General features: G+C 43.4%; 1 protein-coding gene and 1 pseudogene across 1 annotated transcript in view; both read right to left on the bottom strand.

Moving 5' to 3' along the window:
* The window catches only part of Ipp (inositol polyphosphate 1-phosphatase), a 131,432-nt gene that overhangs the window by 58,218 nt on the left and 52,211 nt on the right, over positions 1 to 21,003 (bottom strand). The gene's annotated exons all lie outside the window — the stretch shown is intronic.
* Positions 12,398 to 12,515, bottom strand: LOC145408145 (5S ribosomal RNA; annotated as a pseudogene).

The raw sequence follows: 21,003 nt of genomic DNA, 5'->3' as shown, positions 1-21,003 counted from the left end.
ATTATGCGACTAAGTGGTGCTGTGGCAGGAGAAATTTAAACAAAACATCACGTGAGAGCAGAAGCGTTTTTAATTGGGCAACATCACGATCACGTCAAGATAGTAGGCGGGGGAGGCTACTTGATCGGAAGATTTGATTGGCTGTCAGCGTCACGGGAACATCCAGTATGACCGTATTGGACTGGAGGTGATCGTGCTAGAGGCGAACTCTGCGGATTTCGCCTACTTCTCGGAGCTCCATCCGTGTTATGCTAACACACCCATGTTACAGTTATTAAATCGTATTAAATCGTACTAATTTTTTGCTCTCCGTGCTGGACGCGATTCGTGCTGGACAAACGCGTGTTGGATGCAAGGGTACTGTATATATATATATATATATATATATATATATATATATATATATATATAATAATAATCTAATAATAATCTGGCCTTTTGTTTCTTAAGCACCAGTTCTTCCTTTGGGAATTCACTAGCGCTCGACACCCATACTTTATTTTCACAATTACAAGAATTGTGACATTTCTTGTATATAATACAAGCTACATCACATATACATGAAAGTGGCAATAATTAAACCCTATAATCATCCATCATAGTACCTCTCTCCAGGTCAAAGCATTTTGAAAAAAAAGAAAGGCTTTCAGCTGTCTCTTAAAGGATTCAATTGTCGAGAGTTGTCTTATGGACAATGGCAATCTGTTATATAATCTAGGAGCTCTATACGCAAAAGAACGATCAGAGAAAGATGACTGGTGAATGGCTCCTGGCTCATCAAGACGCAAGGAATCATCTTCACTGCGTAACGTCACACCCGGGCGTGCCGATGGGAGTTTTAACAATTCAGCAAGATACTTCATTTCGCCAAACTTAAGAACCTTGAATGTAATAAGACACAGTTTAAATTCAATTCTAGCCTTTACTGGTAACCAATGCAACTCAATCAGAAACGGGGTAGTTGAGGTTCTCGAGGGGAGACCAAAGATAAGCTGTGCTGCCCTGTTCAACACAGACTGAGCTTTTGTTAGTATATTATTTGGAAGACCAACCTACAGTGAAATACAATAATCAACACGAGACAAGACCACTGCATGGACCAATGTTAAGAGGCACCGTCTATTCAGGAATTTTCTCACTGAGTACAGATTTCTGATATGCAAGTTATACCCTCTTACAACTTGATTAATATGTTCTTTGTAATTTAACTTAGAATTAAAATAAACACCCAGATTTCGAACAGAACTGACTGGATGAAGCTGTGATACGCCAATGTTCAAAGCCAGGGCATTGTCAGTGTCATCACCCCTTCTGTTTCCTCTGATGATGATGATCTCAGCTTTACCATCATTCAGCTTAAGTTTCCTCTTAGCCATCCAAATCTTAATATCAGACATTAGAGATTCAAACTTTGTCTTAGTATCGTTGATATTTGACATCTTAACATAGAGCTGGGTGTCATCAGCATAAAAATGATAGGACACATGATGAGGTGAAAGAGAGAGAGATTGTCCAGGTGGTTGAGGGTGCGAAAGTGGATGTATGTGGAATAACTGAAACAAAATGGAGAGGAGAAAGTGTGAGAGAATGGGAGTATGGATGGGGTATATGTGCAGGAGTAGGTGAGAATGAAAGGGCGAAGGAAGGAGTATGTATAGTTGTGAGTAAAAGATGGAAGAAGAGCATAAGACAGTATGAATCAGTTGGGTCAAGGATTGTGTGGGTAAAGTTGAAAGTTGGAATACAAATGTGGGCGATTGTGTGTGTGTATGCGCCAACGCAAGATCGTGCTAGTTGAGTGAGAGAAGTTTTCTGGACAAATGTAGAAGTGTGCATGGAAAAGTTTGGAAGGAATGAGAGAGTGTTTTTGATTGGTGATATGAATGGTAAAGTTGGGAATGCGAAGGTGGATGGAATAGTTGGTGACTGGGGTGTGCCTGCTGAGATAGATGAGAATGGGAGTGCTTTAGTGGACATTTGTGCTGGGAGGGGGTTGGTGGTAGCCAATACTCTCTTCAGGCATAAAATGATCCAAAGGTATACATGGCGAGTGATGAGAAGGGTGGGTGGTGAACTGAATGAAAGGAAGGCAATGATTGATTATGTGTGTGTGGATGAAAGGATGCGAAGATGTGTAATGGATGCAAGAGTTTATAGAGGTTGGGGGAGTGGACTTTCTGACCACTACTTGGTGGTGGCCAGAATCAAGATCCAAATAGAATGGAGAAATAGAAGAAGGGAAAGACAAGAGGAAGGAGTAGTTGCAAGGAGAGTGGAAAGGTTACAAGAGGATGACAAAAAGGCAGAGTATAAGAGAGAAGTGGAGGAACGATTGTGCAAATATGAATTGGAGCAGATGGGAGACGTGGAAGGTGTGTGTAGCATATTTACAGAAGAAATATGTGCAGCATGTGATGTGGTGTGTGGAAGGAAGAGAAGACGGAGGGGAGTGCAAGGAACAGCGTGGTGGACTGAAGAGGTGAAACAGGCTGTGGCACAAAAGAAGAAAGCATACAATGAATGGATGAGAAATAGGGGCGTGGAAGAAGTTGAGAGGCGGAAGAGAGAGTTATATGTAGAAAGAAAGAGAGAGGTGAAAAGATTAGTAAGAGAGAGTACAGTAAGAAGAGAGTGGATGAGGAATTTGGTAGGAATTTGAGTGTAAAGTGGAGGGACTGTAAGAAAATGTTCTGGAAAGAGGTGAAAAGAGTAAGACAGGGTGGAAGTGAAGTTAGCAGGGGAGTGAAAGATAAAAATGGTAGATTACTAGTGGAGAAGGGAGAAAAAGTGAGCAGATGGAGAGAACACTTTAAGGACTTGTTGAACGTAGAGGATGGAAGTAATGCGAGTATAAGTGGCTGGGGAATGGCTGGGAGAAGGAGGGAGGTGAGAAGACAGGAAGAAATCAGTAGGATAGAAGTTGTGGAAGCAATGAAGAAAGTTAAATCTGGGAAAGCCACAGGAATTGATGGAGTGTGTGGTGAAATGCTGAAGCATGGGGGAGAGATAGTAGTAAAATGGATGTGGAAGATGTGCAGATTAGCCTGGGAGGAAGGTAGAGTCCCGGAGGATTGGAAGTCAGGTATAATTATTCCCTTGTACAAAGGAAAAGGGGAAAAAGAAGTGTGTGGTAATCAAAGGGGCATTTGTCTTCTTAGTATAATAGGAAAAGTGTATGGTAGGATACTTATTGACAGAGTTAGAGAAAGAACAGAGAAATTAGTTGGAGAAGAACAGGGAGGCTTTAGGAAGGGAAGAGGTTGTGTAGATCAGATATTCATTCTTAGATCTTTAGTGGAAAAGTTTCTAGAGAGGGGAAAGAAGTTGTATGCGGCTTTCATGGATTTGGAGAAAGCATATGACAGGGTGGATAGACAAGGATTGTGGAAAGTGTTAAGAATATATGGAGTAGATGGGAAGTTGTTGAATGCTGTGAAGAGTATGTACGATGGTGCGAAGGCTGCAGTGCGTGTGGATGGTGAACTAAGTGAATTTTTCTCTTTGAAAGTTGGGTTGAAACAGGGATGTGTCATGTCTCCATGGTTGTTCAATCTGTACATGGATGGGGTAATAAAAGAGGTACAAGGTAGGGTAGTGGATGTTGGAGTGGCCCTGGTGAGAGAGGATAGTGTTTGGAAACTCCCTGTACTGTTGTTTGCAGATGATACTTTGTTGTTGAGTGAAGACGAAGGGGAGCTGCAAGGCTTGGTGGATGAGTTTGGGAGAGTGTGTAAGAAACGGAATCTGAAGGTGAATGTAGGGAAGAGTAAAGTGATGGTCTTTGAGAGAGGTGAAGTCAGTGAATGTACAGCGAGGTTGGATGGTGAGGAATTGGAAAATGTGAGTACATTTAAGTACTTGGGTAGTGTGATGAGTAAGGATGGAGGTTTGGAGGGTGAAGTGCTTGAAAGGGTACTGCAGGGAAGAAAGGTTGCTGGTTCTTTGAAAGCAGTGACAAGAAACAGGGAAGTGAGCATGGAAGTGAAAAAGTTACTACATGACAGTATTGTGATACCAACTCTAACGTACGGAAGTGAAGCTTGGACGTTGTTGGAAGGACACAAGTCAAGAGTGAGAGCAGTGGAAATGAGTTATTTAAGAGGAGCCTGTGGAGTCACATGGAGAGATAGGCTGACGAATGAGGATATAAAGGAACGTTGTGGTGTTGATGTGGATGTGATAGGGAGCGTTATGAGGAACACACTGAGGTGGTTTGGCCATGTGGAGAGGATGGAGGGTGAAAGACTGACGAAGAGAGTGTATGTGAGTGAGGTGGAGGGGGGAAGAGGGAGGGGGAGGCCGAGGATGAGATGGAGGGATGGGGTGGAGAGGTATATGAGAGAGGGGGGTGTGAGTTGGGAGCAGGGTAGTGAAATGGCGGGGGACAGGGCGACTTGGAGGCGATTTGTTTGTGGCCACCCCAAACGGGATTGAGGCATCTGGCAATAGATAGATAGATAGACATCATGAGCATCAAGTAGAGACGATAAACTACTTGTGTAGATAGTAAATAGAATTGGACTCAAAACTGATCCTTGAGGGACTCCAAATAGAAGGGGAGCAGAATCAGAGCTGGCGTAATCAACAACCACTCTCTGAGATCTGTCTGACAGATACGACTTAAGGAGCAAAAAGGCACTATCACGAATGCCATAAAAATACAGATCGTCCAACAATAGTTTATGATCTACTGTATCAAAAGCTGCTGACAGATCCAACAGAACTAGGAGAGAGGACATCCCACTACAAGTGTTTGCCACCAAGTCACTCTGAATCCTTGTTAGTGCAGTTTCTGTTGAATGGTATTTTCTTTATGCTGATTGAACAACAGGAACAACTCTGTTGTGTTCCAGTAGTGGTACGGGTTGATCGAGTATGGCCCGCTCAATAATCTTGGATAAAAAAGACAGGTTAGAGACGGGACAATAATTTGCCATGCTCTCAACATCAAGGTCAAGTTTCTTAATTAGGGGCCTAAGCAAAGCACGTTTCTCAGACTGCACAAAATTACTTTCTTAGAAGCATCTATTTATTATGTTGCAGATAAAGTCTGCAGCATGCTCATACACATCAGGTACTTGTGACATGTTACATGGATCGAGTGAGCAAAATGTTTTATTAAGTTCTCTGATATAACATTTGACTGTTTACATCCAGCGGATGAAATGTTGAAAGCAAATGATCCCCGGTGCACCGTGGCTGGAAGTCAACTGAGTACGCTTCACTACGACAACTGCTGTCTAAATCACTTTTTATGCGAGATATCTTACTTGTATTAAAAGAAGCAAAATCAGAAGCCAATTGGGTATCAGATACAGAAGTTGGTTTAACAATTACATTCCTCCGACCAACCAAACTGTTCACAACTGCAGACAGTTTTTTTTTATCAACACCACATGAATCAACTTTATATTGATAATACCTAGCCTTTTGGGCTTTTACAATGTGAATGACTGTTCTTCTCGCAAAAACATAACGCAAACGAGTTACTTCGGTCCACTGCAAGCGCCACTAACGTTCTGCCCTTCTACGTTGTCCATGCAAAGAATTAATGGATGGACCATACCACGGAGAATCATCACGTACAGTGATTGTTTTTACTACCTCAGGACAATAATGGTCAAAAATTGACCTAAGCTCGTTGTTGTAAATATCAACCAATTCATCAAAAGAAAGACTGGAAGAATCAATGGAGTTTAAAAGCTGATCAATTTCAAGACACATCAACTGGCGGTCAACATTCCTGTAATTTCTGAACCTGATGGCCTTTTTATATGAAGGGGATTTCGGGACATCAAAACTAAGAGTGATCAGAGCATGATCAGAGATGAGGGAGTCAAATGAGTCAACCTTCAAATCTGATACGCGCCTGCAACCAACAGGGGACAAGATCAAGTCAAGGACATGTCCTGAGACACGAGTTGGATTACTCACATGATTGAAAAAATTGTTCTGGGTGATCAACTCAAGGAATTCTGAAGAAAATGGTTTTGACTCTGGACTGTCAACCCAATAATTGAAATCACCACAAACAAGAAGTCCTCCAGGTTTAAGAGAAAACCCTTCAAGAAACTGCCCAAACTCCTCCATACACTCTCATCAATCACTTTTCACAAGTCAGCCATCTAAACCCCCATCCCGAAGACCGACGTATCATCCGATGTAAGAGACAGTTCCCCACAGACCCAAACTACGCACCTTTCACTTACAACCAGACGAAGAACATCATTAACAACCTCAAGCACTCATCTGCCTGTGGACCAGACAACATAAGCAACATTCACCTTAAACATCTAGGACCACAAGGCATACAAGCACTCACCAACATATCAAACTACAGCTACTCACACAACATAATACCCAACACCTGGAAGCATGGCAATATCATCACTATCCCTAAACCCAACAAGACCCCACGTTACCCTCCTCACATCGCCCCATCACACTCCTCTGCACCCCCTCTAAAGTCGCTGAACGACTAGTACTACAACTAGTCACACCTCACATTCCCCTAGCCCAGTCACAACATGGCTTTAGACCACTACACTCCACAAACATCCTTCTTACAGACCTTACACAGAGAGTTTTTGATGACATGAATTCAGCTAGGCCATCACACAGAACACTCCTAATCACACTAGACATTAGCAAAGCTTTTGATGCCATCCCCCACCACAACCTTACAAACAAAATGCTCAACACAAACATGCACAATAACACAAAAAGATGGCTGGCAAACTACTTAGCAGGCAGATGTGCACACGTAACATTTGCCGGTCAGTCTTCTAACATCACAAACGGCGTCCTCCAAGGATCTGTTTTGTCACCTACACTCTTTAACCTATACATGCACGACGTACCCACACCCCACACACCACGGATACACATAGCTTCCTATGCAGAAGATATAACACTTACATGTACACACTAAAATGCAAACACAGCTGCACACATCATTCAACCTTACCTCAACACACTACATGAATGGTTCACCACAAACAGGCTCAAAATAGCCCCAGCCAAATCTACAGTGACTCTTCTCACAAACTGGACAGCAGAACACAGTCACATCCCACACCTCACCATAAACAACACTCCCCTACCACACACACACACACACACACACAAAATCCTTGGTGTAACATACAATACATCAATGTCATTTAAACAACACATCACAAACATTAAAAGTAAAATAACACCAAGACTCAATGCTCTGAGGTCACTTGCCCATACAACACTCGGACACAACAAAGAACCACCACCACAGTATACAAACAATACATACGTTCAGTGATGAATTATGCAAGCCCTGCCTGGGCAACTAACCTCACCAAAACACACTACAACACTCTACAGACCATACAGAACAAGGCCCTAAAAATAATCACAGGCTGCACAGCTACTACACCCACAGACCACCTACATCAAGAAACCAAAGTCCTGAAAGTCAAGGATCACCTAGACATGAGAGGTACCCAGTTTCTTCCTGCAGCCTCCACAAACCCACAACATCCACTACAGTACATGGCAGCACATTCACCCACACCAAGGAACATCAAAACAACACTCAGCGCACGATACCATAGATAGATAGATATTTTATTGACCACAGTTACATTTGTCTTTACATTAAGAAAAAAATATATCAACACATATAGTAAATAAAATGTGAACTATTAAAATGGAAATTCATTCTGCAGTCCACAAACTAACTTGAACAAGAAACGAAGAAAATGAAAATGGTCGATCATCATGATGCCAGGAACCAACAAATATATGTACGCTCTATGGGTATAATTTAAGAATGTTGTAAACAATTTTACATGCAACATCATTTGCGTACTTGCCACTGAAGAGCTCTTGTACGCAAGTGAAGCCTGCATTTTGCCTAATATCACTCGTGACAAGACAACTCTCCACAACGTGCCTTTCTGTCTGAACCTCTCCACATACACACAAACGCTCTTCCAGTGGTAAACGACCCCGTCCCTGCCTATTCCATCGTCCAGTCTCAATACACAAACTATGACCTGACACACAGAAACGGGTGAAAGCCATTCTAAAGCGATCGTTCACCGTATGAAAGTCCTTGTATATACTGTGGAGCGTAAAGTTGGGGTTCAAGCTACGGTACACTGCACACCTTGAACCACTGGACGCTGTGATACATGCATACACATTCTGCATGAGAGCACTCATATCTGGCACGTTCGTGTCTATGAACCCTCTAATCGTCCTGCTCATCCCAGTATTACCTCTAGTGACAATATCAATGGCAAAAATCAAGCGATCATCTGTCAGACTGGATCTCTCTGATACCATTTTGGAGTAAAATTTATGTTGCCTAAATCTAACCAAGTCGGGTAACGAAGGGTATCCTACCTCGGCATACCAAACATCATTCAGGGTAGCCTTTCTCACTCCCAAGAGTTGCTTAAGGGCCCAATTATAAAGCTTAATGACAGGTTTTAGGTCGGCTCCCACCCATGACTCGCAGCCATAAAGTAACGAAGACATCAACGCCGCATCGAATACCCTTCGCTTCACCACAAAAGGCACGTCATTGTTCTTTCTAACAAAAGATAGGAACTTGAGCACGTGACATAATTTCCTCTTTGCATGTAACTTGAGCGCGGATGAGGCAGATCCGTCGCTGGTGAAGGGCGACCCCAGGTACATGTATGAAGTGCAGGGGGCAATAACTAGCCCATCCACCCGCAACGGCTCCGCCTCCTCCTCTGTGCCGCCAATGACAAAAAACTTTGTCTTTGATTCATTGATAATCATGCCATGAACTTTACAAAAGGTATGCAATATCCTAAGTTAGTTCATCATGCCCCCCCCGGTCATGGATAACAATACTGTATCATCCATTAAAACTAGAGTATTGAGCCAGCCCAGGAACCCATCAGGCACGCACCCCTGCTTGAGCATCCTAATGAGCTCATTCATAAACACTATGAAGAGAAAGCAAGACGTGGGTGAGCCCCGCCGGACCCCAAGCGTGGCAGTCATGACGGCTCCCCCTATCACCGACTCTGTGACACTATACATAGCCACCAATGCAGCCAACATTACCAACCCACAACCCATACGCTTTAAAATCATAAATAGTTTGTTACGAAGGACCAGATCATAAGCTTTACTAAAATCAACAAAGGTTATAAATAGTTTACACTGTTTCCGGCGCACCACGTCCGTGAGAAGACGTAATGCGACGATGTGCTCAATACACCCGCACTTGCTCCGGGCTCCCGCCTGCCCACAGAATGAGCGGAACCACAGATATAGTCTGTTGCAAAGAACCATATCAAATAACTTAGCAAGAGAATTAATCTGTAATGATTAACATCAGATCTGCTTCCTCCCTTAAAAACAGTAAAAATCATAGCCCTCACCCACGACACAGGGTACGTACCAGACATAAAGACCGCATTAAATAATGTGGTACTGGTTAACAGCCACTGGGCTGGCAAGATTGTGAAGACTCCAGGGGTGAGCCCATCTGGCCCACAAGCTTTGTCCACTTTCATTCTCTTAACCTGACATTCCACCTTTGCGGGCAAGATCGGGCCATCCAGCACCGGTATCGTCACGTCGGTGCTGATGTTCAGGGATGGTGGGGTGGGGTTGGGGTTCAGCACGCACTCAAAATGAAACTTAAAATCCTCATCGCTGGGGAGATTTGCCATATTACACCTGGACATCTCGAAGTCCCCTTTCCAGCTAATGGCTTTCCACACTCTAGCATCATCAGCATCACCCAACAGCCTCTCCCATCTACTCAAGTGTGTATCGCCCTGACTTACACCTGCCACAACCGTCCTGCTGCTCTCAGCGCACTCATATAGTGTGTCTGACATGTTCTTAGCAAAGGCATTGATATCATTACCCACGTTGGGAATATCCGTACATGCAATATTTACAGCAAACTTCTGCCTATCCATGTTAGCAAACCTCATAGGTTTCTTTGCCACACCATACCTCGGGGCACTGCCATACAGCACTGAGTGGTCCCCCAGCAATTCAGTCCTGGCCAAAACGTTGTCCAAATGCGTCCCTGGATTGCTCATAGATATACTGATGGGGGCGTGGTCGGAGGGAAGATCTACCCACTTAATGACCACAAAGTCGTGAATATGTTCTACTAAACAGGGAGATGCAATACATGTGTCTAACTCTGACACCCATGTGACATGTTTACGATACGTCTTACTACTGATATAATGTCTATGTTGAGTTTTAAGGTTATTCAGCACAAGTAGCTCATTGTCCAGACATATTGATGATAAAAATCCAGCATTATCGTTCGTTGGACCCATGTCATCTTCAATGATGGGGTAAGAAATATTCATACCTGGCAACTCATATATTGTTGCCAAGTCTCTCACAGTCTTCCCAAACCTGGCATTCATGTCGCCCATAATCACATAGCCATTCCTCATGTGATTAGACATTATCTTTTCCTGGATTGAAGCAAAAGCATCAAGAGAGTAGTACTGGGAGTCACACGGGGGGACATAGCAGAAACCAAACATGACGTGACACACAAACGAACAGCCGGAGAGAGCAAACGTCCCAGCCATCGCTGCTAACCTTAAGTAGTTTCAGGAATATTGTCTGTCCTGTCTCCTAAGGTCTTGTTTTAAATTTAAAATAATGAAAGTTAATAGACTACCAAAAATGTAAAGATTTATTGGCTAGAGTATACATGAATGTTTGTAGTTTTTTTCGGTAACAGCTGTTTTGGTACTTTAACTAACATCAAACATGGCCAAAAATGTAAACAATGAGGGACTCGAATTTCAATGATTTGATACAAATACCAATGTCATGGACCTGGTTAAAACATTAATTATGAGGATTAGTGAACTTGAAAAGAAAGTAGAGAATCTAGCGATAAAGGATGTGTCTGAAAATATGGAGACTACCATACAGAGTCTGATCCAGTCCAATGAGATAGCGAATGAAGAGATTAGAAATTTGAAGCGTGAAAATGTCGAATTGAGGAGGAAACTAGAAGAGAGTACTAATAAAACCGAGAAGGTGAGTAGTGTAGTAGAAGAACATAAGGCAAAGTGGGCACACGTAGAAGAAGAACAGAAAGAAGTGGTCAGCTTAAGAGAGATCATCCAGGAAGAAAGGGAAATGAACAAGAAAAAAATGGAAGAAAATGTAGTGAAAATACTGAAGTAAAGAGAGAAAATAGTGAGAGAAACTGTAGAAAGGAACAGATGTGTGGTAATATTTGGAAACAGGGAAGAGGAAGAAAAGGTTAGGTTCGTAAGACTCGAGAGAGACACGAACCTGGTGAGAGGAATATTAGGCAAGATTGACCCCGAAGGAGACAAGTGGGTAAAAGAAATTAATGAAGTAAGGAGGATAGGGCCTTATAAGAAAGGGGAAACAAGACCAATGAGAGTCAAGTTTACATCAGGAAGTGTAATAAATGAGATACTTAAAGTGACCTGGAAATTAAGCAAAGAGGCGGGGATGGAAAATATTATAATAAGAAAAGATCTGAATGAAGAAGAAAGAGAAGTTTTAAAATCATTAAGGGAAGAAGTACAGGAAAAAATGATAAGAGGACAGAGGAAGAATGTAATACTTTTTTTTCGAGAGTAATGGATACAAAAGTAAGGAAGTGGTATTTAAGGAAATAGAAGTGAAGGAAACTAAGGGGGATGGCCGTGAAAGATCAGAAGTTGAGGAAGTGGTACGGACAGACAGTAGGAGAGAAGAGGGTATTAAAAACATCAAAAATAATTTGAAGGTGATATATACTAATGTTGAAGGTTTCACATCGACAAGGATCAAAATTAACGATTTCTTGAGAGAACATGAACCTGTGTCGTGTGCTTTGTAGAGACCAAATTAAGAGAAGATATTGATGTTCATTTGGGAGATGGTAAATACAAACTGTGGAGAAAAGACAGAAAAGAAAAAAAAAGGGAGGAGGAATGATGATAGCAGTGAAGAACAACATAAATGTAGATACTGTGGAAATGGGAGAAGGCAGGGCTGAAGTGATATATATGAAATTAGAAACTGGAGAGAATGTTAAGAGAGATATGGCGGTAGTGCATGTTCCCCCAAAGACGAGAGCATGGAAGGATGACGAATACCATGAGATGTTGTCAGATATGGCTAGCTATTTGCAAAAAATAATTGAGAAAAGCAATAATATAATTATGGTGGGTGACTTTAACTGTAAAGAGGTGAACTGGGAGGAATGGTACTCGGGAGGCGGCGAGGATTCGTGGGGCACTTTCATTCATTCATTCATTCATTGCCAGACGCCATGTATCCCAAACGGGGTGGCCAAGGGCTTAGAGTTAATTGTTTTACAGGGAGGTGCACTAATCCTCCACCAACCCCACTTGACACGTAGGGATGCCAACAGCATCTGGTGTTCCCAGGCGGTCACCCATCCAAGTACTAACCAGACCCAACGTTGCTTAACCTCGCTGATCGGATGGGAAGCGGTGTACTCAACGTGGTATGGAATTGATTAATACTATGTTCTTAAATATACTGTAATAATGAATAATGTGATGACGCAATGGGTCAAAGAAGAGACACGGTTTCGAGGTGAGGACACACCAGCAAGGTTAGATTTACTGTTTACCAAAGAACCCGATGTAATAGAATCATTGAAATATCTCTGTCCTTTAGGAAAAAGTGATAATGTGGTCATTGAGTTCCAGATGTTAATAGGGAACGTCGGGCCAAGAGACAAGCTTCATAGACAGGGAAGATACAACTTTGGGAAAGCAAATATTACAGGATTGAGAAACTTTTTTGAAAATGCGGATTGGAGAAAATTCAAAGAAACAAGAGAGATACAGAGGAAGTGGGATATCTTTCTAGACCTCTATAATTTGGGAGTGGAAAAATTTGTACCAAGAGTATGAGGGAAAGAAAACAGGAAAAAGGAGTGGTTTAATACAAGGTGTATGATAACAAAAAAAGAGAGAGATAAGGCGTGGAACACTTGGAGAAAGAGAGGTAACAACAGAACAAAGGAAGAATATAAAAGAACAAGAAATGAATACACAAGAATACGTAGAGAAGAAGAAAGGAATTTTGAAAAAGGTATAATAGACAAATGCAAGGATGAACCCTAACCGTTTTATAGATTTGTTAATGGCAAACTGAAACAAAAGGAAGAAATCACCAAACTGAAAGGAGAAGGAGAGGTCTTTAAGGATGCGGCAATGCAAGCAGAAATAATGAACAAATGTTTCCAGTCAGTTTTCACTAAGAAAAGGAGCTTGTGGAAGGGGAGGGAGTGATTAGAAATGTTCCGGTGATAAAAGATATAAAAGTGGAGGTACAGGAAGTGTATAAATTACTGGAAACTCAAGATGTAAGGAAAGCCCCAGGACCTGATGGAATTTCTAATTGGGTACTGAAGGAATGCAGAGAACAACTGGTGGATAAAATTCACAGTTTAATCGTATGCTCACTGGAAGAGGGGAAAGTGCCACAAGAATGGAAGAGGGCAAATGTGGTACCAATTTACAAGGAAGGATACAGGGAAGAACCCCTGAATTATAGACCAGTGTCTCTAACCAGCATGGTCGCAAAATTGTGTGAGAGAATCCTGAAAGACAGATGGATAAAATATCTGGAAGAGATGAATATTTTGGCTGAATGTCAGTTTGGATTCAGAAGTGGAAGGTCATGTGTTTCTAAGCTGTTGAGCTTTTATTCAAGAGCGACTGACGTGGTACAGGAGAGAGATGGTTGGGTGGATTGTGTGTACTTAGACTTAGAGAAGGCCTCTGACAAGGTACCTCATAAGAGACTAACGTGGAAATTAGAATATATAGGAGGACTGAAGGGGAAACTTCTGGAATGGATGTGAGACTTTTTGAGAGACAGACAAATGAGGACAGTAATAAAGGATAGGGTGTCTGGATGGAGGGAAGTAACAAGTGGAGTCCCTCAAGGCTCGGTGTTGGCGCCAGTAATGTTCCTGATTTACGTAAATGATATGGTAGATGGAGTGAACAGTTATGCAAGTCTGTTTGCTGATGATGTAAAGATCTTGAGGAAGGTAGAGGTTGAGGAGGATTGTAAAATACTGCAGGAGGATTTGGATAGGATACACGATTGGAGCCGGACGTGGGAAATGAAATTTAATGTAAAGAAATGTAAAATATTGAAAATGGGTAAAAGTACCAAGAGGCCATCACTGAATTATTTGTTGGGTAATGAATTAATCACAAAAAGGAGAGAAGAGGAAGATTTGGGAGTGCTGGTCCAAGATAGTTTGTCACCAGAAAAGCACATTAACAAGATAGTTGGAGACTTATAAACTTTTGACTAACAGAATAGTAGCATTTCATTATATGGATGAGGAGATGATGAAAAAATTGATAGTGGCCATGATCCGCCCCAGGTTAGAATATGCAGCGGTAGTGTGGTCCCCACACAAAAAGAAAGATATAAACAAGATTGAGAGAATACAAAGAACAGCAACCAAGATGGTCCCCAGTCTGACAGACCTGTCATACAGAGAGAGGCTGGAAAACTGGATTTGCCTTCCTTAGAGGAAAGAAGAAAGAGGGGAGACATGATTGCAGTGTTCAGGACCATGGTGGGAGTAGATAAAACTGACAAAGAAGATCTAAGAGAGCAACAAGAGGACACGGAATGAAATTGAAAAAGTCAAGCTGCTTGAAGGATATCAAGAAATATAGCTTTCCTTACAGAAGTATAGACTTATGGAATAGCCTGGACAAAAAGATCGTCCAGTCTAAAAACTTAAATGAGTTTAAAGCTAAATTTGACTTATTGAGAAACAGCAACGGAAACCCACGAGCGTAGTACATTCCGTGTATATCACAATTAGGTATATTAGGTAAATACTTAAATATTTGGAACCACTTAGACAAAGAGGTGGTGCATGAGAAAAACATTCATGTGTGTAAAGGTAGACTTGATAAATGTGGATATGGAGACAGGACATCACGAGCATTGCTCAATTCCTGTATACTACAAATAGGTAAATACATGCTCAAAAATGGTAAGCTGCAACCATACTTGATCACCTATACGTAAGTCAATGTTATGAACAAAGCTGCTTATATGGTTTTTGACTAGCACCACAATACCACCTCGGTCCATAGTGCCCACTGTTTTCCCACGGTAGGACACAAACCCAGGCAGATGGACGGGTAGGGTGGTTTTAACTTCGATGAGTGCAATTATATCATAAACATGCAACATACGATCCACGTTGACTTTTTCTAGCTTTGTGTATACACCATTAACGTTCCATGATACTATCTTAATACTTTCAGCACACTGTGGTCTTTTTACAAAAACTGTGGGTTCCAAGTGTCTATGACTTCACCATCGCGGTAGAGCTTGCGCTGCCGCATGTCCAGCCTGATATCGCACCCTACATTATTCGGCCGTTCCTTTTCCCTCGCCTTCGCCTCGCGTAGTCGCTGCCACTCCCTCCTCACGCCCGGATGGACGTCCTTCTTAATGTAAATCTTAGAGTATTTCTCTCCGGCAGTCTTGAGATTTTTGGCATTAGCAAGGATCCGCGACTGCATCTCCTTGTCCCGAACTGTAAGCAGCAGGGGTCCGTTATGCCTCCTTCCGTCAGCCTATGGTGTTGACACTCCACGCCAGCCACGCCCACCTTCTCCCACACTCGCTCCAACTTGCCTGTGTCCGTGATCGCACCATCCAGCGCCTCACCCTCGCCCGGCAGTCCCAGCACCATGACATTCATCTCCCGCTCCTTCTGATCCAGCATCTCTAAAAAACGTTGTTGCTTCGAGATTATCTCTGCCTGCTTGTCAATTCTGTCCTGCAGTTCGGCGAACTTCTTGGCGACAAAACTCTCAGGTGATGTTATCACTTTCTTGAGCTCAGCCACTTCTGCTATAACTGCATTCAACTTCTCATCAAGCGTCCTCAGTACGGGTGTTTCATCCCCCTCTTGAGCAGCTAATATCGTCTCTATCAGCTCTTCTTTATTAATTCTTTCCGGCTCGCCATATCGGCGGTAAAATAGCTGTTTGGTGTTTGGGGCCGAGGTGGGGAGGTGAGGTGAGCAGGGGGGGATGGGACGCGCAGTGAGTACCAGACAGCTGTGACGTCACAAATACTGTCATCTCTCCCCCCTCGCCCACCTCAGACCAGCTTCCAGAAGCATATCCAGGCTCAGATCTCTCGCCGCTCCATTCAGTCACTTAAAGACAACACACAGCTGCATGCACGGCCTCCTGACATCCACCCTTCTGAATCCTATCTTCCTCGTGAGGACAGGGTCCACCTGGCTAGGCTGGGATGTGGGCACCACCCAGCCCTCTTAAGCTACCAGAAGAGGCTGGATGACTTCGTCGCTGATGCCTGTCCAGGATGCAACACAGCACCCCATACTATTAAGCACATTATGGAAGACTGCATTGCCCACAATCACCTATGCCAACAACACAACATACACTCTTTGAGAGCTCTGTGGGAAAGCCCGGTCTCGGCCATGGCCTTCTTAAGGGACTCGGGGCTGTTCGGCCAGACTGCCTAGGGAACAACTACTACTACTCCTCCATAAAACCTTGACATCTGCCCGGATGACCTGGTCGATAGACAATTGCAATTCTAATGGTATATGTAGAGGGAGGGAGAGAGAGAGAGAGAGAGAGAGAGAGAGAGAGAGAGAGAGAGAGGAGTAGACTGTAGCACCAGTCGAGCAGGGCAGTACTCCCAAGGCAGATGGAAAGCTGATGATAGGGAGACCTGGAGCTCCCATTTCATCAGCCCTTGGGACTAGTCCCGATTATCCCCCTTTGCTGAACTTTTTCAGTGTCTCAGTAACACAGAGAGTAGGCCAGCATGCTCTCCAATACAAGTTTCTCCAACTATCAACACCAAACTACATGCACAGTACACACCACACTTCCTTTTCAAAATTTTCAAAAAATGGCGTCGAATAACATAGCCTCGGAGTCCCAAGGGGGGGGACCATAAATGTCCCCACCTTCAGCCCCTCTCCCGGTGACGGCTCAAGGTGCCTGGAACCACTGTCTGACTCTCTTCTTCTTCATTTCTGCAACATTCGTGGCCTTTCCTCTAACTTTTGCTCTGTGAGCACCACCTCTCCTTCTCTAAACCTAACCTTCTTTTCCTAACTGAGACTCAGCTGTCTGAGGCAACTGACAGCAAACCCTTTTCTGTATCCTCCTACTTTCTCTATACTCATTTCAAAGCCAAAGGTGGCTGTTGTGTACATATACGCAACAACTTATGTTGCTCTCGTGTTCCTGAACTCGATTCTTCTGAATTCTCTACACTCTGGCTTCAGCTTTCCTGTCATTCTCTGACTAAATATATCTGTGCTCTTTACTTATCTCCTAATTCTACTGACTATTAAAAATTCTTTGACTATCTTACTTCTACATTGGAACACATTCTATCCATTTCTCCTTTCTCTGAAATCTCCATTCTTGGAGATTTCAATGTTCACCACCACCTTTGGCTCTCCTCTCCTTTCACTGATCCACCTGGTGAACAAGCCTACACCTTTTCTATCCTTAATGACCTAGAGCAGCTTGTACAGCACCCTACCAGTATCCCTGACTGCCTTGGTGAGAGCTCCAACATACTTGATCTCCTCCTTACAACTAATCCTTCTGCCTACACTGTTAATCTTTTCTCTCCGTTGGGCTCCTCTGATCACAACCTTATTACCTTAACCTGTCCTATCGCTCCGGTACGGCCTGCGGACCCTCCAAAAAAACGTCATCTCTATCACTTTGGAGCTGCGGATTGAGAGGCCCACAGGCAGTACTTCTTTGATTTTCCCTGGAATGATTATTGCTTCCATGGCTGAGAGCCACCTGGGAGTGCCTTGCACATTATGGAGGTTATATTCTCAGGCATGGAAGCATACATTCCTTTCTCACATCCTCTGACTAATGCACGAAAGCCTTGGTTTAATCAAGCTTGTTCTAATGCTGTCCGCAACAAGGAGAGGGCCTATAAAAGGTACCGGAGCCAACCCACCCCTGAATCACATCTTTTATACATTTCTGCCCGGAATCATGCCCGGAAGTCTGTTCTTCGCTCTGCTATAATAATTTCATCCGTACAAAATGCTCTCAACTCTAACTTGAACTCTTCCCGCTCCTTCAGGCACCTTGCCAAAAACCTTTCTAACAACTTTACCTCATCATCCTTCCCTCCTCTTTTCTACTCTGATGGCTCTGTAGCTATTTCTTCTACTGATAAGGCAGATCTCTTCGCTCAGACTTTCTTCTCCAATTCCACCTTAGACGATTCCGGTGCTGTTCCTCCATCGCTTCCCCCCTCTGACTTCCTCATGGCTAACATTAAAATTTCTTCAGCTGATGTATTTTCTGCCATTGCTGGCCTCAGTACTGATAAGGCATATGGGCCTGATGGAGTCCCTCCTGTTGTTCTGAAAAACTGTGCTTCTGTGCTTACACCCTGCCTAGGCAAACTCTTTCGCCTTTGTCTGTCAGCTTGTACCTTTCCTTCTTGCTGGAAGTTTGCTCTCATTCAGCCAGTCCCAAAGAAGGGTGACCATCCCAACCCTCTAACTATTGTCCAATTGCTTTAACATCCTGTATCTCAAAAGTTTTTGAATCTATTCTTAATAGAAAATTTCTAAAGCATCTTTCCTATCACAACCTTCTTTCTGATCGTCAGTATGGGTTCTGTCAGGGACACTCCACCGGCGATCTTCTCACCTACCTTTCAGATTCCTGGTCATCCTCCTTTTGGGACTTTGGCGAAAGCTTTGCCATTGCACTTGTCATCTCTAAGGCTTTCGATCGAGTCTGGCATAAATCTTTAATTTCCAAACTGCCCTCTTAAGGTTTCTATCCTTCTATCCGTGCCTTCATCTCTAGCTTCCTTTCTGGTCGTTCTATAGCAGCTGTTGTAGACGGCTATCGTTCTTCTCCTAGATCTATCAACAGTGGTGTTCCTCAGGGCTCTGTCCTATCACCAACTCTCTTCCTTTTATTCATCAATGACCTTCTAAGCTGTACATCTAACCCTATCCACTCATACGCTGATGACTCCACCCTTCACCTTTCCATTCGATTCCCGCAACGTCCATCTCAGCAGTTACTTCAACAGGCAAGGGATGAGGCTATGGCACACCTAATGTCTGACTTGGCTCGTATCTCTGACTGGGGTAAAAATAATCTGGATGTTTTTAATGCATCAAAGACTCAGTTTTTGCACCTATCAACCCGACAAAATCTTCCACAGGTATACCCACTTATGTTTAATAATACTCAACTTAATCCTGCATCATCGCTGAACATGCTTGGGGTTTCATTTGCTCGGGACCTGTCTTGGAAAGATCATATTACATCTCTTGTAAAATCTGCTTCCAAGCAACTGGGTGTGCTAAGCCAACTCCGTTCCTTCTTTGCCCCTGCACAATTGTTGACTCTATACAGGGGTTTTATCCGCCCCTGTGTGGAGTACAACTCTCATGAGTAGGGAGGCTCCCCACATACAGCTGTTCTCAATAGGGTGGTGTCAAAAGGCTTTTCATCTCATTAACTCTCCCCCTCTTACTGACTCCCTTCAACCTCTGTCTCTTCGCCGCAATGTTGCATCTTTATCTCTTTTCTATCGCTACTTCAATGGTCACTGTTCCTCTGAACTGTCTGCATGCATTCCTCCACTTCTACAACGGGCGCATAGCACCCGTCTAGCAGCAAACTCTCATCCTTTTTCTGTCCAACTCTCTAATGCAAGAGTTAACCGTTACTCCCAGTCCTTCATTTATGCAACAGGTCAACTCTGGAACTGTCTCCCTTTGTCTGTATTTCCTGCTTCCTATGATCTCCAGTCTTTCAAACGCAGTGTGTCCAGGCATCTCGAAATAAATGGATCTTGAATTTGGCTCTCTCTTGTATTTTGTTTTTCTCTTGGAAGGAACAGTTTTGTGGGCTCATTGCCTTTGGTTCCTTCTTCCTCACATAAAAATATATATACAGTATATATATATATATCTATCTATCTATCTATATATATATATATATATATATATATATATGCTGGTAAATATATATACAGTGCTCGTCAGAAGTATTCAGCGTTGTCCGCCAGGTGCACAATACTTATGGCCCAAAAAGAATCACCCATTCTGGGGGGTAAGAATTGAGCCACAAGTTTGAGCTCCGAGCATGACGTCACGGTAGCCTGGGGCCTTCCGACGCGCTGGTTGGTTCCCGCCTCAGTCGCCCACGGGCTGCCTGAGAGAGAGGAACTCCGCCGAGTGTCCCTCTCAAATTGCGCCATTTTTTACCGAGTGTCCCGCAGTGTTCTGGCCTTCACAACTTTGTTATGGCACCTACCCGTGAACTATCGAGTGAAATCATATCCCAGATCATTGCTCTAAAGGAGGCAGGCCACCAGACAAAGGAAATTAGTGAATTGGTTGGTGTGGCACGATCGACAGTGCGTCGTTGGTGTGCACGGTTTCGGGAGGAAAACAGTGGTGCAGTTCCCACAAAGAAACCGCGGTCTGGTAGGCCTAGGAAAACTTCCCCAAGGTCTGTTAATGTTTTAAAACGTGCAGTGGAGTTTAATCCTCGTGTGAGTGCAAGGAAAATTAAGGAGAGCAACCCGGAAGTGTTTGGTGAGGTGTCAGTGAGAACAGTGTCTCGTAGGGTGCATGAGCTTGGTTACACAAGTCACAGGCCTGTGAAAAAGCCTCTTCTCACCAAGAGCCAGAGAATTCGTAGGCTTTCCTTTGCTAATAAATATCTAACCTGGGGTGAGGAGCAATGGTTGTCAGTGTTGTGGTCTGATGAGGCAACGTTTAGTGTTACCTGTAACAGAGGAGCACGTGTGTATCGACGCAAAGGTAGTGACCCACTTGACCCACGGTATGTAGAAAGCAGTTAAACATCCTGATTCACTCATGGTATGGGGTTGTTTCTCAGGGAAGGGTTTGGGGAAGCTTGTTGTACTTCCCAAGAACATCAG

This window comes from Coenobita brevimanus, chromosome 75, assembly GCF_032717465.1.
Source record: "Coenobita brevimanus isolate Jiangsu-jjx chromosome 75, ASM3271746v2, whole genome shotgun sequence".
NCBI classification, from domain to species: Eukaryota; Metazoa; Arthropoda; class Malacostraca; order Decapoda; family Coenobitidae; genus Coenobita; species Coenobita brevimanus.
Note: the sequence above shows the minus strand (reverse complement) of the source record. Positions and strands in the feature narration are given on the sequence as shown.